This window comes from Cervus elaphus, chromosome 5, assembly GCF_910594005.1.
Source record: "Cervus elaphus chromosome 5, mCerEla1.1, whole genome shotgun sequence".
In the NCBI taxonomy this organism is placed as follows: Eukaryota; Metazoa; Chordata; class Mammalia; order Artiodactyla; family Cervidae; genus Cervus; species Cervus elaphus.
In genome coordinates, this window is record NC_057819.1 from 37,354,596 (window position 1) to 37,373,179 (window position 18,584).

At 40.0% G+C, this 18,584-nt stretch overlaps 2 long non-coding RNA genes across 2 annotated transcripts in view; both read left to right on the forward strand.

The window, feature by feature from the left end:
• LOC122694084 overlaps positions 1 to 326 on the forward strand; it is a 70,885-nt gene extending 70,559 nt beyond the window's left edge. The window contains exon 4 of the long non-coding RNA XR_006341100.1: positions 288 to 326. This is a non-coding gene — a long non-coding RNA (uncharacterized LOC122694084). The remainder of the gene's footprint in view (positions 1 to 287) is intronic.
• LOC122694083 overlaps positions 1 to 18,584 on the forward strand; it is a 132,160-nt gene that overhangs the window by 107,382 nt on the left and 6,194 nt on the right. Inside the window, exons 3-4 of the long non-coding RNA XR_006341098.1 lie at positions 15,050 to 15,172; positions 16,362 to 16,457. This is a non-coding gene — a long non-coding RNA (uncharacterized LOC122694083). The remainder of the gene's footprint in view (positions 1 to 15,049; positions 15,173 to 16,361; positions 16,458 to 18,584) is intronic.

An 18,584-nucleotide genomic window follows, 5' to 3' on the forward strand; every position in this document is an offset into this window, starting at 1 on the left:
TTAATAATTCATTTCAACAGCTATTAATCAATGGTTATGTCTTTAATATCTATGCCTATCTCTCCATCCGTCCATTTATCCATCCTGGCAGACTGATTCTGAGATTACAAATTACAAGTAGTCAGTTGACTTGTATATCTTTTTATTAACTACTTTGCCAGTAATTATTCTTCATAATTATTTTTCGTTCAGTCACATAATTTCCCCTGTTCTTTTCTGCCCTCTGTGTCTTTTACATTTTCACTTTTCATCTCCTTGCCACAGGCCTTCTCTTTCTTTTTTCTCAGGACTGATTTTATGGATGAGACCATTGCTTCACTGCTAATCCATTAGCAGAAAAAAGAAAGAGAAGGCCTGTGGCAAGGAGATGAAAAGTGAAATGGACATTTTGGTTGTTTTCATGTCTTGGCTATTGTAAATAGCGCTGCTTTGAATGTTGGGTTGTGTGTATGTTTTTAAATTAGTGTTTTTGTTTTTTTCATATGTACATACCCAGGAGTGGAATCTGAGGGCACCTTCTTACTAGGCTATTTGCTCGCGAATGTTTGTTTCAGGTTCTGGAGAATACACACATTTTAATGAGCTGATGGCTAGAGGACCTGATCTGAATGACATGGTTCTTGGGAAAACTGAACACTCTCATGGTTTCTCTGTTAGAGTGTGGGAGAATAGAGGTCAGGTGGTCAATGAAGTTCTGGCTTGGACCCATGTCAGATTGGGTCCAGTGGGCCTCTGAACTCACCTGGTAGTCATTTTCCAATTTCCTGACTGAATAATCAGGGTGGACATATTTAGCGTCTGGCAGAATACTCACATTAGCTCCCTAACCTGTGGAGTAAGAGCTGTTGAAACAGGAAAGACCAAGTGGAGGTCACTCAGGTCAAGATGCTAAATCAAAAATAATTCAGTCCCCCAACTCCTGAGTGAATGGCAGTGATTAGCACCATCCTTAAAGACTTCAAACCCACCTAGATGGTCAACCCTGTTATATTCCCATGTAATACATCATTTTACTTCTTGCATAAATCAGATGAATCATGGCAGGTGACCATGGACTAGCAGAAATGTAACTTGGTGGTATTCCCAATGTGGCTAGTCTGCTGCATGAGGTACTTTTACTAGAACAAATTACCATGGCTTCTCATTTGTCGTATGAGGCTATTGAACAGGCAAGTGTGTTCTTTTCGATACCTGCTATGAATGAAGATCAGAAGCAGTTCACCAGAGTAGATAACAGGATATAGTCAGAGACTTTCCCTGGGACCAAGTTAATTCTCCTGTTCTGTTATAATGTAGCCTGAAGGGGCCTTGATCTTCTGATCATTCCACAAAATATTAATATCACTTTGGTCCACTATATTTGTGACAGCATGTTAATCATGTGTAAGCAAGAAATGGCAAGTACTTTGAATGCCCTGGTAAGACCCATGTACTCCAGAGACTGAGAGAAACTCTACAGAGATTCAGGAGCCTGTTATACCAGTGAAAGTCTTAAGGCTCCACTAGTCTAGGACATGCTAGATCTTGACTTCACAGCAAACAAACTACAGCATTGGGCCCATGTTCCTGGAATTCATTGGTCTTACCATGTTCCTTGCCATCTTGTAGCAGTTGGTTTGAAAGAATGATGAAATGGTCTTTTGAAGACTCTATTCCAGCATGAGCTAGGTGACAATACTTTTCAGGGCTGGGGCAAGGTCCCCTGGAAGGCCATAAAGCTCTGAATCAGTGTCCAGTATATGCTACTGTTTCTCTAGTAGCAAGACTCATGGGTCCAGGAATCAACGAGTGGAAATGAGGGTGGTACCACTTCCTATTATACCTAGTGACCTACTAGCAAGATTTTTGCTTCCTGTTTCTGCAACTTTATGCTCTGCTGGCCTAGAGTGCTTAGTCCCTGAGGGAGGAATGATTCTAGCAGAAGACACAACAATGATTCCACTGAACTGTAAGTTAAGACTGCTGCCCAGCCACTCTGGGCTCCTGATGCCTCTAAATCAACCGGCAAAGAAAGGAGTTACTGTGCTGGCTGGGGGTATCGATCCTGGTTACCAGAAGAAATTGGATGCCCACTCCACAGTGAAGGTGAGGAAGAGTGTGTCTGGGATACAGGGGGTCCCTTAGGACTTCTCTCAGTAATCACATCATGCCTAGTGATCAAGATCAATGGAAAACTATAGCAACCCAACCCAGGCAGGACTACCAATAGCCCAGATCCTTCAGGAATGACGGCTTGAGTCACCCTACTTGGTAAAGAACTATGATCAGCTCAGGTGGTTGCTGAAATCAAAAGGAATACAGAATGGATAGTGGAAGAAGGCAGTTATAAATACCAGCTGCAAGCTTTGTTTTCTTTCCTCTCTTATGCCTTTATTATATAGCATGAGATGTATCAATTTAATATCACAGTATTTGTAAGTATTCATTTTACATCATAACATTTCAGTTACAGGATATCAAGGAAATACTAAACATTACTCAAGAACTTCATGTCTTCTTTTAGTGAAGAGTTTAGTATGTTCTTGGTTGTATGCAGGAATGTGCAACTTGTCAGCAGGAGAAACCTCTAATGTAATATGATGTGAGCCCCTAATATAATACTATCCCTCAAGGAGACCAACCAACCCCTTACTGGCAAGTTATTTACATTGGACACTTAGTGTCATGGAGAGAGCAGTGATTTGTCATGATTAGGATTTGCGTATATTTCCAGGTATGATATTCTTTCCTGTTTGCAATTTACTTAGCTTTTCTGTTGTCTAAGGGCTCACAGAGTATCTGATTTATCAATATGATATCTGGCATGACATTTCTTTGAACCAAGGGGCCCCTCCGTACAGCAAAGGAGGTGTAGTAAAGGATAAATGACCATGGGGCCCCATCCTACCACACACTACACCATCCATCACCCACAAGCTGTAGCATGATAAAGCTTTGGACTCGTCTCTTATACATACAACTAAGGCATCAGCTTTGAAATGATACTCTGTGAGTCTGAACCTCTGCCTTTCAGGATGCAGTATGTACTTTGTAATGGTTAATTTTATGTGTCAGTTTGCCTAGTTCATGGTTCCAGATATTTAGTCAAACATTTTTCTGAATTTTTCCATGAGGATGTTTTTGAATGAGATGAAAATTTAAATGGGTAGTTTTTTGAGTAAAGCAGATTGCTTTCCATAACATGGGTGGGCCTCCTCCAATCAGCTGAAGGCCTGGGTAGAACAACTCAGCTTTTTGAAAGATTCCAAATCAGTGGACTACGTTAGACCCATCCTGTCTGAGTGGCCATGTTCTTTTTTTGGTCACAGAGCCCTTTAAAAATCTGATGAAAGTGCTAGATGTTCACACTAGTAAATTGTATAGATGAGCCATAGATAGTTTATTTTGCATATAAATTCCAGGATGAATTCTAAAGGAAATCCTTCATTTATCTGTCATGCTAAAAACCCTCTTCCATATCTTCCTTCAGTAGAGAAGGATCTTGGTTTTGTTGTGGAAGCCAAAATGCACATGAGAAAGCAACAGATGAAATTAGTTAACAATGTAGGATCAAGCTTTGGACTAAGACATAAGCCTCCCCGAAAGTCACCCTATTCAGTCTTCCAGAAGACTGAGATATTTAACATGTACCAGAAATATTTTATTTGACTTTTAAGTAGTCACTGAGAGCCCCAAACAGCGTGAGGTTTACCATCGATGGAATGCTTCCAGTTTGTTTAGCTTCAGAACTGTTTCCTTATCGAGCAAATCCCTTCTTAAATGTTATTCAGGGGAGGGGTTCTTAAACACCCATTATCTGAAGATACTCCTTGATCTCTATTGTAATAACCTCTTAATTTTCTTTTTATCATATTTGACACTAACAGCTGTATTGCTGGTTGATTTACTTGTGTTTATTGACTGTCTCCCCATAGAATTTAAGCTCTGTCAAGGCAAAGACCTTGCGTATCACTGCATCTCCAGGGTATCGTACAGAACTGCACATAAGTTAGGGGCTGAGAAATATTTGTTAAATGAAGGAATATTATGTTTGCAGGGTTCATGGTAAGACTCATGGTTAAATAATTATCCTGAGAGAGTCCTTAGGAAGAGATCCGGGCCATTAATTGTGTTTGTAACCAGTTCTTTTCTTGATGATGAAGACTGTTGTGATGATGGAGATGATAACATCATATGCTTTTCCTGCTGCTGTAGGGTAACTGAAGTGGGTTGACCAGTGGGTAGACATTGCGAAGTGCAGCTTCAAACAATATCCTTTAATCTATGACTGCTGGGAAGACCAGCCACAGATAATCCTATCTGGGGGCCAGGATCTCAAGGGAGCAAACTATGTGCAAAGTCAGTTCTTTTTCTTTTTCTTTTGACCACACCATGTGGCATGCAGGATCTTTGTTTCTTTACTGGGGATTGAACCCATGCCACCTGCAGTGGAAATGTGAAGTGCTAACTACTGGACCACCAGGGAAGTCCCACAAAGTCAGTTCTTAAAGAAAGAAAGGCCAAGTCACCAGTGGGAACAGGAATTGCAATCAGTGGTCACAGTTGCTACCATTGGATGGATTGGCATCTATTCCAGGCTCAAAGCCCTGCTGTCTTCTCCCAGGCTCTCCAACTTGTCTTTACAACTGACCTACCTTGGAAAGTAGCTCTGCCAAAGGGGAAGACCATATGTCATCCATACTCATTTCTACCTCTAGCTTATCAAGAAAGACATACAGAGACATTTATTGTAATTATCATTAATACCTTTTCCTGCATACTTAAACATTTATTTTATAGAAGTTGAAGTTTGTATCATGTAAATAATCTTTTCACATGTCCAGCATTATATGGTGAATCTCAGTTTGTTATTTGTTGGCATGTTCATCTTGAGCGTTAGGAAATATGCATATTTCCTGCTATTTACAATTTTAAACAGAACCAAACTCGAATTAAAAAAAGATATAGACACATTTGTGAAGTCTGCCCTACACTTTTGTAAGCAAATAAACATCAGTACCCTTATGAACACTCATACACAAAGACAAGAAAAAAAAGAAAGGAATTCAGCCCAAAACTTCTCGCTGCATTTCACTGTGACTTGATACTGTTTTCCCTGGTCCACATCTAGAACTGGGAAGTGGTGGCTAATTGCATCAGAGGCTAAGCCTGTGACTTTTATTTCCTACTTTCTCTAGAACCAAGATATCCAAAGGGTGTGTTTGAAAGGACTTATGTTTTCATGATTTCTAGTCCAGTGTCTCAGTCACAGAGTATGGAGGAGTTTGGGTCCACTCCAAAAAGTGACTTCAAGGCTGAGAACCTCAAACCATGAGCTCCCATTTATATGTAGTTATTTCCGTGGAAGAGGAGGCAAGTTCTTAAGATAATCTTGTTTGTGAGATACATACAAGTATTTCTAGGACGTTTTTATAGCCAGCTTATACAGTAATTAGCTTCAGCATTGGAGTATTCTAGAAATTACTAAGCCATGTTTACTACTAAGTGATAATTAAATTTGGTGTAAAGGAAAGTGCGACTGGTATCCACTGTACAGTTAAAAATAAAAAGTGGGCACCGAGAGAGGGCTTGCTCTGCCCTTTCTTCACCCACTGCGTTTTCTTTTCCTCTTCCTCCACCCCAGAGCTCTAGTGATGGACTCTATCTTCCCATGCTCAACAGAGCTTCATTTGTAGTGATGTGATGGTGAACCTACAGTCTGTCTTCACTCACAGAGTGAAGTGAGTCAGAAAGAGACAAACAACTATTGTGTATTAGCACATATATATGGAATTGAGAAGAATGATACAGATGAACCTGTTTGTGGGACGGGAATAGAGACAAAGGTGTAGAGAATGACTTGTGGACGCAGCGGGGGAAGGAGAGGGGAGAATGAATGGAGAGAGTGGGATTGACATATATACAGTGCCACTGTGCTGCACTTAGTCACTCAGTCCTGTCCAACTCTCTGTGACCCCATGGACTGTAGCCCACCAGGCTCCTCTGTCCATGGGGATTCTCTAGGCAAGAATACTGGAGTGGGTTGCCGTGCCCTCCTCCAGGGGATCTTCCCAATCCAGGGATCGAACTTAGGTCTCCCACATTGCAGGTGGATTCTTTACCATCTGAGCCGCCAGGGAAGCCCCGGAATACTGGAGTGGGTAGCTTTTCCCTTCTCCAGGGGATCTTCCTGACCCAGGAATGGAACTGGGGTCTCCTGCATTGCAGGTGGATTCTTTACCAGCTGAGCTACCAGGGAAGCCCATATATACACTAGCCTGTATAAAATTGATAGCTAATGGAAAGCCGCTATATAACACAGGGAGCTCAGCCCAGCTCTGTCAGGACCTAGAGGGGTGGGGTGAGGGATGGGCTAGGAGGGAGGCTCAAGAGGGAGGGGATACATGTATACTTATAGCTGATTCACGTTGATGTACGTTAGAAACCAACACAACATTGGGAAGCTATTATACTTCAATGAAAAAAATAAGTAAAAAAAAAAATTCATTCAGAGTATAAAATTGTAGTAGGAATTTGGGGTTTGGTTTTCTTTTAGGTTTAACTAGACTTACTAGGTTCAGCGTACTTTGTAATAGATCCCGGAAATCACAGGATCCAGAGGGCAAATTCCCCTGGGGGCAAGTGGCCTTGAGAGCTGATCATTGCGGCTTGCCTGCTTGCTCCCTCCCTTCTGCTCAGGTATTAGTTGTTCAGACAGTGGAGTTTGTGCCTGCTTCCCGGGTCCCTTGCTTTATTTTCAGTGATGCACAGTCCCCAGCTCGGCCTGTCAGAACTTGATAGCTCTGTAAACATTGAAATCTCTGTTGCCATAACAGCAGGAAAAATAATATGGGATCCTGCATATAAATATAGTGAAGGCCTTGGGGAATAGGAGCATTCTAAATGCCTTGAAGCTCTGTCACGGCATAATCTCTTATAAATAAATGTCAGCTAGTCCCTGAATGCAGACTGGATTTTTGCCTGCCCTGGTGCTCAGGCTTCTAGACAATAGTTATGCTAAGGGATTATCTTTTAACATATTGCAGTTATCTCCTTTGTTTGTTTTCTTTTTTCATTATTCTCATAAGCCAGGGGAAATGAAAAGCATCTTATTTCAGGCAAAAGGGCCTGTGGATGATTAACTCTGGTTCCATGCATCGGGACTCTGCATAGCAACCCCTTGGCTTACGACTAGTCAAAAGCTCAAGGCAGTAACAGCAACAGCCTAGGGACCTGAGACCAACACTCTCAATCGAAGGTGGTGAGGAACGGATTAGGTGTAAGCACTGTGTTATGAGGAGAGTTCTCTGTAGCTGGCTCATTTACTTTTGCATTGGTTTTATTGGACTTTTCTTGGTGGAGATGTGTGTTGCTGACCTTTCCTTTCGCATGCACTCATGCTTTTTGGAGCACTCTAGAGGCTCCAAGTGAAACTTGGCTATGAGTACGGCCTAATCTGGTTTATGCCTCCATAGTGTATGTGTTTTCTCCCTAGTACTGTACAAAACTGGGCTAACACTGGCTAAATGTTACATTAAAGAATGGAATTAACAGCTTCATCATGACCTTGAGTTTTAATTTTAGCTCAACAAAAATTTTGTTGGTAAATTTTGGCTCTCTTAGAATTAGATGTACCACAAAGTATTAGGAGAATGAAAGAGAAGCAGATGGTCTGATGACATGGTTCCAATGAAAAGGACATGAGTATACTAAGGACCCACACTGTGCAAATATAGGGATGAAATCAAAACCAATTTCGTATCTTTTTATGGACATTTGGTGTTTAAACATTTATATAACGGGGTCTATTTTCATGGAAAACAAGACCTGAGTTAAAAGAGTCACAAGAAAATGAAGTGTAAGCTACGGACCAAAGAAACATTGGAAAATTTAGGAAAATGCAGCATCGTTATAATAGAGCCAAAATATTTAGGACACTTAAATTTAGGCTGCAAGTCAATCCAGATGTTTATTTATTAACGTTAATAATGTTTCCAGTCTTGTTTTAGAACACCAAATCCCGGGGGTTCTGCTTCTGAGTTTAAAGACAAAATGCATGGTCTTTATTCTTTTCCAGCTCTGTTTGAATTTCAGAGGTTTTCTACATCTATGATTTTCCTGTAAAAGTGTTTGCAAAATCTTGAGCAGCTCCCGATGCCTAGCAGAAGGTCTGAGTGAAACACAGGTCTTGCAGAGCTTTCCCTTTTCTGCATTTCTCTTTTTGCTTCCATGGCAATAAAGAGAGAAACTTGGCATAAGAATATAATCTGTTGCTGCCTGTTTCTCATCTGAAGTCATAAACCTCTGCCATCCCACCCAAGACTAGAATTTCAACTGGCATGAAGCAGCTGTCTGCTTACAGGTTTTTTCCGGTAGTAACCAAAGACAGAACTATCTTAATTGAAGGCCTTAGGCGGTTCTCCAAACCCTCACAATCTCTGGGTCATCCCCAAGAGGAAACCATTGAGGAAAAGGTGCAAGTTACCTCCTTTCTTATCGTTTTTTGACATACTGTGTGTTTATGAAGTTTGAGAACATTTTTACCACTCTGATTTCTCTGGGTTGAATGCCTTGGAAAAAAGGAGGGCTGGGGGTGTCACCAGCTCAAAAGCCCTAGGGCTCTGGCGCACAAGCTAAGTCAGCCAAGAGTGGGCTGTAGTCTCGGGGAAGGGAGTGGAGTGGTCTGTTCAAAACAGCATCCGCTGCTCAGCTGCCCCCAAAGTTATCACGTGGGAATGTGTAGAGTTGCCAGATATTCTGACTTGTCACTGGAAGTTCCCAGATCCTGATCTTGTGTAAATTCTGCAGAGCTTTAAAGGTTGGCTTTTTTTTTTTTTTCCTAACTTTTATTTGTAATATTATCATTTGGGTTTTATTTTAAGTTAATTTTTATTGGAGTACAGTTGCTTTATAATCTAATGTTAGTTCCTACTGTACAGCAAAATGAATCAGCTGTGCATATATATATATCCTCTCTTTTTGGGATTTCCTTCCCATTTAGGTTACCAGAGAGCGCTGAGTAGAGAAACCATAATTTAGAAAGACTCATGCACGTCAGTGTTTATTGCAGCACAATTTCCAATAGCTCAGACACAGAAGTAACCTAATATCCATCGGCAGAGGAATGCATAAAGAAGATGTGGTACATATATGCAATGGAATGTTATTCAGCCTTAAAAAGGAACAAAATGTGGTTATTTGTAGAGACATGGATGGACCTAAATGATGGCAATTTTTAATTTGAATTGAAGTCAAACAGTGTGAAGATCAATAAAAACATGGCTCTCGAATGTTTGGGTCTGCTAGGATCCAAACCCCAGGCTTTACCCAGGATTTACTGTGGGTAGGCTTGGCATTTCTCAGCTTCTTAGGTTCTAAAACTGTCAGGTGGCATCCTATTTACACATTTTACTTTTTATTCTAGGAAGTTTGGCAGGAAGAGAAGAACACAGGTTTGGAGCCAGGGAAGTATAGATTTTACTAGTTCCAGATTTTACAAATTGTGACCTGCAGTAGCTTAATGAATCTCTTGAAGTCTCTTTTGTAATCTGTGGAAATGAAAACCTATTTTACAGGGTATTCGAACGAGTGAATTTACCACTAGATACAACATGCTTAGCCTGGTCCAGATAGCTGTCCTTTGCATTGGTGTTTTTATGCTGATCAACACCAGTAGGTAATCCTCTTGGAAGACACAGCGGCCTCACCCCAATGAGTTTCACTCAGGATAGGCAGAAGAGCCTCTTTGAAGATGTACTATGCTCTGTAATACAGAGAAATCGTAGCAAGAGTCATTTCTCAGGCCTTCACGAAGTTTAGAATTTTAAAACTAGGAGAAATCTTGGGGAAATAAACTAATAGTTAAGAATGATTAAAAATATCAACTTTATCTTACACACCAATATTTTAAACCATACAAATGAGTGCTGAATGCTGTCACTGATATGTAGTTAAGAGCATTCTATTTATAAAAAAAATAAAAACAAAGACCATATCTGGAACCATGTTGTGAAGTAAAATAATGTAGGTTAACTTTTTTCCTCCCAATTTCTGTGGGATTATTTATTTGGAGATAAATGGATTAATAATATTCCTTCTTTTGTATCCAGGCGGGTCTGCTATTAGGGAGATTTCTTTTCTGCTAACTGTAGGTCCATGATCTGTGGATGATGGTGGCAAGGGGTCATTCAGATGGGGTGCACTGACCTGGAGTTTGAGAAGATAACTGGTGTCTTCTCACTTTTTGTTCAAAATTAGGTGCAAGTTAAAGTTTCAGCTTTTAAAGGAAGAGGCTTCCTTCCTTCCTTTTCCTGGACCAGCTGCAAGTAATAACAGAAAACAAAACAAAGCATTCAGTCTGATGAACAGTTCAGTGTAAAAATAAAACAGGGTAGTCTTGTAAGACGCTTCAGTGTATCTGATGTCTTTTACATGACTTACCCTCTTGCTTGATAAGAGCTCTTTAACAGCATGATAGGGAGGGATGTGGTTGTGTGAAGGATTTTTGAAGTGTTCATTGATCCATTTCCTCACAAAACTCTTTTATTCCTACAACATAATGAATGGCACATGGTGCTGGTCCTGTAGGAGTCTCCAAGACTCTTGCTGACACTTCAGGGTTGTAGAAAATAATAATAATATTGCCATCTATTAAATACCTTGAGATAGGAACTTGTTGGACACTAAGGTGCTTCATGGATATTGTGTAAAATTCTTATCACTCTTTATGTGGGTCTTTATCTGCCCTTTTTTGGGTAATTTATTATTTTTTAAAATCACTTTTATTGATTTATTTAAAATTTTGGCCACACCCTGCAGTATTTGGGATCTTAGTTCCCCAGCCAGGGATCAAACTCACACCCCTCTGCATCGGAAAGCAGAGTCTTAACCACTGGACCACTGGGCAAGTCCTTTTACCTGCATTTTATAGAGGGGTCAATTGAGTCTCAAGCACATGGGGCTTCCCTTGGGTCACATAGATGATTAGATGAGGCGAGGATTAAACCAGATTTGTTGTTCTAAGCCTTCCTACCCCATATATTTTATGGAGTAACTCGCTCAACTTGTGGGGAATGTAAGTTACCTAGAAATCATTAGCAATGTCAGACTCCCCAGCCATCCAACAGCCAAGCTCAAAACAAAACAAGATTACCTGACGCATTGCAGGCATTGTTAATGAGATCCCTGGTTATTTCTTAAAAGAGAAAGGCCCTCCCTCTTTTGCTTTCTACATTTACAGTGGAGAAAGATATTGATAAAAATGGGTGTGATAAGGAGTAGAATAATGAGAAACTGGGCCTGATGAAAACAAAGAACACAGGTCTCCATTTTGCTTTCTCTCTCATAAAGCCAGGTTCCTAAAAATGAGGGCTGGTAAGTCTGACTGTGGAAAATGTCAGGGGCTCCCTGTGTCTGACATTCCCTGATGTTTGTGGTTGTATGCTCCATGTTGTGTGAGACCTTTAGGTCTTTGGCGACTTTCTTCTCTTTCAATCTCTCTGGAGACAAGAGAGGAATACTCATATTCCCCCCAATACATATGCATTCATGGTTCAGCCATCCCAAGGAATAAGTCCAAGGTCCAGGCTTTCCTGGTGGCTCAGACACTAAAGAATCTGCCTGCAATGCAGGAGACCTGGGTTCGATCCCTCAGTCGGGAAGATCCCCTGGGGAAGGAAATGACAACCCACTCCAGTATTCTTGCCTGGACAATTCCACGGACTAAAGGAGCCCGGCGCGCTACAGTCCATGGGATCGCAAAGAGTCAGACACGACTGAGCAACTAAAAACACATGCACACACAAGTCCAAGGTCCATCCTGGATGCAGAAAGAAATCCTCACACATCCCAGGAAATACACTCAGGTGACGAAGCACAGTGTAAACGTGGAGCATGAACACCCCCCTCCACCCTTTCTTTTCCTTTAGCAAAGGGTAGTAGGTAATTTACTCACATCTAAAACATTAATGACTTTGGAACGTCAGGATGGGACTTGAAAGGAGTGGGAAAAAAACATGTGAAGTGCATTTCTTGGAAGAGCAGCAGCAGAAGGGCAAAGTAGTCACAGGAGGTGCAATCACAGGAGGTGCATCTTAGCACCGATGTTAGTTCACAGAGATGGAGCACCTTCACTGTGGCCGCTGATGCCACTCTCTTAGGCATTACTTTCTTCAGTGGCTCCAGGTTCCCCAAGGTGCTCCGGAGTGTGAATCCCTGAGAGGAGGGAGAGGCAGAGCCTTTTCATCTTACAAATGATCCGCAGGCGGTTCTGATGCACAAGCCAGGCCAGACAGCAGACTTTGACCCTTTAGGTAACTCCGTCCAGGGTTCCAGGGTTGGTTTGTTTTTCTTTATTCCTGACAAATATGTGTGACTACAGTATATTTACACCAAGTACCCAGATCACAGTAATTAAAGTATAGCAAAGGGATTCTCAAGAAAAATTGCATCAAATATACTTTCCTTCAAAACACTGGGATTTATTGAACTAGATGAGATAAAATGGAAATACGATCTTTAAAAACACGTGTGTGTGTGTGTGTGTGTGTGTGTGTGTGTGTGCCCGTGTGCACACTCAGTCACTCAGTAGTGTCTGACTCTTTAGGACCCCTATGGACTATAGTCTGCCAGGCTCCTCTGTCCATGGGATTTTTCAGGTGAGAATACTGGAGTGGGTTGCCTTTTCTTCCTCCAGGAGGAATCTTGGATCTTCCCCACCCAGGGATGGAACTCGTGTCTCCTGCAGTTGACAGGTGGATTCTTTATCACTGACCCATCAGGGAAGCCATAAAGAATACATGTAATTGAGGTCAAAACAGTATTAGTACAGTCAGATTCCTGCTCAGAATTCAGGAGTGGGATTGGTTGAAAGTTCTGTATGCTAATGTGTCTGTTTTGACCCTGATGACTTTCACCCAAGAGGTTAAGGAGTCTGGCATCAGAGTAGCAAATAAGCATGAAGGTTTTAGGACAAATAAAAATTTGAGGGAGAAGGAAAAATCAAAGTGAGAAAGAGAGAGGAATTGCCAGTATGAGCTGATGGAAAGTGAATATATCTCTTTTGAAAAGAAGAACAAAAGTCAGAAGGCAGCCGGGGTGAACTAATAAATGTGGATGCTCCTAAGTGTATATGATCTGAGAAGGACAGTTATGACCTAAGGCTGAGCAGCAAGTGACCTTTAACTCAAGGCAGAAAAGGACCCAACAATTCCAGGGGAATGGCAAGCCCTGTAGCAGGGAGTGAACATAGAAGAAACCAGTGGAGATGGTGAGGGCCAAGGATCAGGGCTTAGGAGAGTTGCCTGTGACAAGAAATGGTGGAAACACAAGGAGGGCTTGGAAGAGACTAATGCTGTCAGTCTCTGCCAAGCCAAGTCACACGGAACTCTATGCTTGTAACTTCACTCATCTGGATATAGTTTGTATGCTAACAGTCCTTTTTATTGTAGTAAAAATAGTTGCACACTTGAAAGGGCTATGCGTGCTGGATCCTAGTGGAAGTGCTGGTTGTGGTGAGTGGCCAAAGTGAAAGGGAAAAGGTATGGTTTTTTCCTAGGAGAAAACTACCCCCCATAAACAGATGTTGTTTGGTGGCTGACTGGAATTTATACAAGACAAGGAGTATCTGAGAACCATCTATCAGGGGAGACTGCCTGCAGGCTAGATTGGCAGTTCAAGAGCCCAGGGGACAGAATTATGGGAAGATAAAGAGGGTATGTCAGGGCTTCCCAGGTGGTGCTAGTGGTAAAGAGCCCACCTGTCAATGCAGGAGATGCAAGAGATGTGGGTTTGATCCCTGTGTTGGGGAGATCCCCTGGAGAAGGGCATTGCAACAACCCACTCCAGTATTCTTGCTTAGAGAATCCCATGGACGTAGGAGCCTGGTGGACTATAGTCCATGGGGTCACAAAGAGTCAGACACTACTGAAGCTGCTTAGCACGCATGCATGCAAGAAGGCAGGTCAGTGAAACCTAGAGGAAGATGCTTGAGAGATGGGGGATCATCCCTAATGGAAGGTTGATTATAAACAGAAATCAAGAAAAGGAGCACGAGGGAAACAGAATTTGGAGGGAAGGAAACAGAATTTGGAGAGAGGAAAACTGAATGTAGGGCTTCGTGTTCAGAAGCACATGAAAGGCTAATCAAAGCCTCCTTGAAAAGATAACTCAGGAAGATGCTGGTTGAGACAGTGGAGGTGAGCTGCTCTGACACTGTTTTGACTTTAAGTGAAGTGGTAGCCCTGGGGCCAAATGGCTAAAGACCCCTGGCTCACTACCTGTCAAATCTCAGAGTGAAATATCAGTTTGGACTTAGGGAAGGTGGGAAATGAGACTAAGTTAGAAGTCTACAAAGAAGAGCCGTTGGGGACATCAAATAAAATAGTACATGAGAGCCCCTTGTGGAACTTCTGAATACTCAAGACTGTTGCCAACTAGGGACTATCTTTCAACTCAGATTTCCTCATAAAATAGAAAGGTTATGTGCATGTTAGTTATCTGCCTCTATTGGACTGTGGCTAGGGTGGAGGAGGGGATAATACATAGGAATACTAGAAAGTGATAAAAAAGGCCATAACCCTGGAGATGTAATCCCTGGAAGAGAAGTTTTTCCCTTACTGACCGTGAGATGACCATGCTAATTAAGTCAGATTTAGTGCAGAGGAAGAACAGAGAAGCCTTTTCTATGGAGTTGAGGGCTTCCCAGTTGGCACTAGTGGTAAAGAATTCACCTGCCAATGCAGGAGATGCAAGAGAAGTGGGTGTGATCCGTGGGTCAGGAAGATCCCCTGAAGGAGGAAATGGTGACCCACTCCAGTAGTCTTGCCTGAAAAGTTCCATGGACAGAGGAGCTTGGTGAACTATAGTCCACGGTGCCGCAAAAAGCTGGACTGTGACTTAGTATGTGCATACGTGCACACAAACACATACACACACAGGTCTTGACAACAAGAATATTTTAAATGAATTGGTTAAAGAGCATAAGAAATTGTGTAATCAGTAAAGAAAGAGAATGTGTGCATCTGGTTAGTTTAATCTAAGGATATAACATAAAAATATTTTTTTAAATTAGGTCAGAATTTCCAGAAGTAATATTTGAATACCATGGGGGTTGCCAGTAAAAGGAAGATCTTGCGTTGAAAACACCAACTTCACAAAGTGTAGAAAAATTGTTTAGAACTCTTCATTGTTACAGGTAGGTACACTCTGTCAAAGATGGTATATCCCCAGCAAGAAGAGTTTATGGAAGTTTGAATCAAGAAGACACTATATCTTGTTCATAAGATGTGCTCAATATGCATTTATTGAGTAGACAAAATGGTATATGTTGAGTAATTAAACAAATTGGTGAATGAAGATCCAGTTGCATGTTCCATTTGGGAAGTTCTCCAAGATGAGTTAACTGCTCTTCCATTGTCATGTAATCCCCTATCTTATCCTACTGTATACTGTATCTTATCCTACTGTATCCTACTATAAACTGTAAGTTACTTGAGAGTATGAGTTAATTCTTATTCTCCAGACTAACTCTGGCTCTGACCACAGTACCCTGTACATAGTAGATATTCAAGAATTAGCTGTATTATAAACAAATGACTTTATTTATTGGAGTACTTGCTTAAGCCAAACGTAAAATGTGTTATCTATGGGAGAGCAAAAGATGTACTTAAAAAAAATGCTTAAATAATATTAGAAAGTCCATTAAAGAGATATAAGTGACAGAAGAACAATTTGGACAGTGTTGTTACCATAATTTGAACATGTGCTTAGGCTAGAAAATGGATTATAACAATGCAGAGTGAACAACTCCTTTCTTGGAAATGAAGGACCAAAGAATTGAGGGTGGAGATGAGATTTTACTGAAAACCCTGGAGAATGTCCTCCCCGCCATGCCCAAATCATTTAGACTGTAGATTAAATTTAGATTATTTCTTGAAAAAAAATTTCAGAGGAAATACAGCATCTATCTCCCCCTACTGGTGTCATATTAAGAGTGATGTCTACATTTTTTTTTTCTTTTAACGTAGAAACATTTTAATTAAGATGAAAATTTTCATTTGTTGTTTGGAAAAAAATGTTATACCTTATATAGAATTTAAGCATCCTACATTGGTTTGTGTTGCAGTGAGCTTTACCAAGCTTTGGGGTACAAATTGGAGTATAGATGGTCTCAACACAGATGGGGATTGGTTAAATATTTCTGCTAGTTCATATGTAATTAACAAATTTTATATGACAGTGGATTATAATTGGCTGACACAATGAAAAATTTAAGATTTGAATTATTGAAAATTTCAAACATACAAAGGTAGAGAGAAAAGCATAATGAGCTTCTATGTACCCATTGTTCAGCTCCAACAAAGTCACAGCTAATTTTGTTTTAGTTATCACTTCCCCCAGGTCCCACATCCAGATCATCTGAAGCAAAGTCCAAGCACTCTATCACTTCATCTGTAAGTGCTTCAGGGTGTACCTAAAAGGTAAGATTGCTTAAAATATCCCTATTTTTAAGCCTGGCCAAAATTAGCAAATAGTTCCTTAATATCAGGAAGTATCCAGGCAGTGTTCAAATTTCCACAATTGTTTCAAAATTTGTCATTATTTATTTTACAGCCTGTTTGAATCAGGCTTTTAATATGAGCTATGAGTTGTAATTTTGTTTGGTATGTTCCTTACATTTCATGGAATTTATGAGATTTAAGTTGCGTCCTCCATTAGTTTTTTGAGTGTTATTTTTGTTAAGAAAAGTGCTTTGTTTGTTCTGAGCAGTGTTTCACAATCTGGAATTTGCCGACTGGATCCCCATAGTGTTGTGTAACATAGTCCTCTGTCTCTTGTATTTCCTGTAAATACAGGAAATTGGTAGTTAGATCCAGAGGTTTCATTTTATTCTTTTTTGGCAAGGTGCTGTTGTGTACTTCCGCCCCTCAGTGTTTGGTGGCAGTTGAAGTTCATTGTCTAGAGTAGACTTTATACAATAGCATTAGCCAACAGAAATTCCTGTGGTGACAGAAGTGTTTTGTATCAGTATGTATATATTCTGTATCTGCATTAAATGTTCCATAGCTGTCCTATATCTTAATATGCTAATCATCAGCCACGTGTAGCTCTTAAATATGAATAATGTGATGGAGAAACTGAATTTTTAGTTTTTTAAAATTTAATTACTGAAATTTAAATGTGAATAGCCACATGTCTAGTGACTACCATATTGGATAGTATAGTTACAGACCCATTCATTCATTAAAAGCTGCAAAATGCTCTTACTCTATATTTTTCTTATTAGTTGGAATATTTTTTTTTTTTTTTAGTTGGAATATTTTTATAGAGAGACTTCCTCTTAACAACTATGTTGCTACTGTGAGGTTCAGTTTATACAGAAAAGACAAGAAAATTGCTTAATTCTTATTCTCTGTTTGTCAGCAATCAAAATAATAAGTTAGTTCCTTAGCATTCTTCAAAAGTATGCATCTTCATCTTCATTTTTTTGTTGTTGTTGTCATGTAGTCATAATTTGCATTTTGGTTTATCGTATTCTTGTTGAGGCTCAAATTGGTCCATCCTTGGCCAGAGAGGGTTTATTCAAACTATCTCCTGAGAACTCTTGCTCTGATTCTACAAGTCTCTGATAGTTCTCTGGTTTTCTGGTGTGTGATAAGGTATTTCGTAATCATTGTGTAAATATCCCGCCTCTTATCTGAAATTTGCCATTTCCCAAGATGCTCTGGTTCCATTTACTGGTCAGCGGTATTTTGGAATCATATAATCTGGGTACTAGGGTGATCACTGCTATTTGGTCTGTCATTATTTCTAGCCTTTATAAAAACAATAGTTAGAAATCAAGCTTAAAAAAAAAAAAACTACATTGTGAATTCATTGTGATGCATGCCATTTAAAATCAGTACTATGATACTGCCTCTGATTTTTTGTTTTTAAGAAATGTTGAAAATCTAGTTTCTTCTCAATGATACCAGTATAACTACCAGTTTCCTTTATTCCACAATACACACATAATAATTTGAGGATAACATACCTACTTACCAGCAATGAAGTTATTATAGTGAAAAGGTATATTTATCTTTGGGTTCATTTTTTCATGTTTATTTATCCCTAGAGTCTCCCTCATTGATGATATATTATTGTGTTTCAGGGTTGTTTGAAATATTGATAGTTTCTTTGTGTGGTTTTGCCAGAAAAAATAGATGCAGATTTCTATTTATTTATTTCCCTTTATTTTTTAGGGATTTTTTTAAAACTATAGTTTTATTTTATAATTATGTAAAGTATTTATGTGGTCCTAGAGAGTCATAGCCACAAAACACAGTAGATCAAAAAAATCTAGCTTCTTACCCCATCTTCTGAACCCTATTCCCTTTCTGGTTCTTGCATCAGTTTTTCTTTTTTAAAAATTGTAATTGAAACATTCACTTATTATTTCATAGATATGAACATATTTATATCCACCCTTTCTTAGGTAAACAATAATATACTGTATGTACTTTTCTCCTTTTTTAAAAATTTTACTTAATAATGTATTCCGGAAATCACTGACTAATAATATGCAGAGATAAACTTCATTGCTTTCTGTAGCTGCATAGTATTTCTTT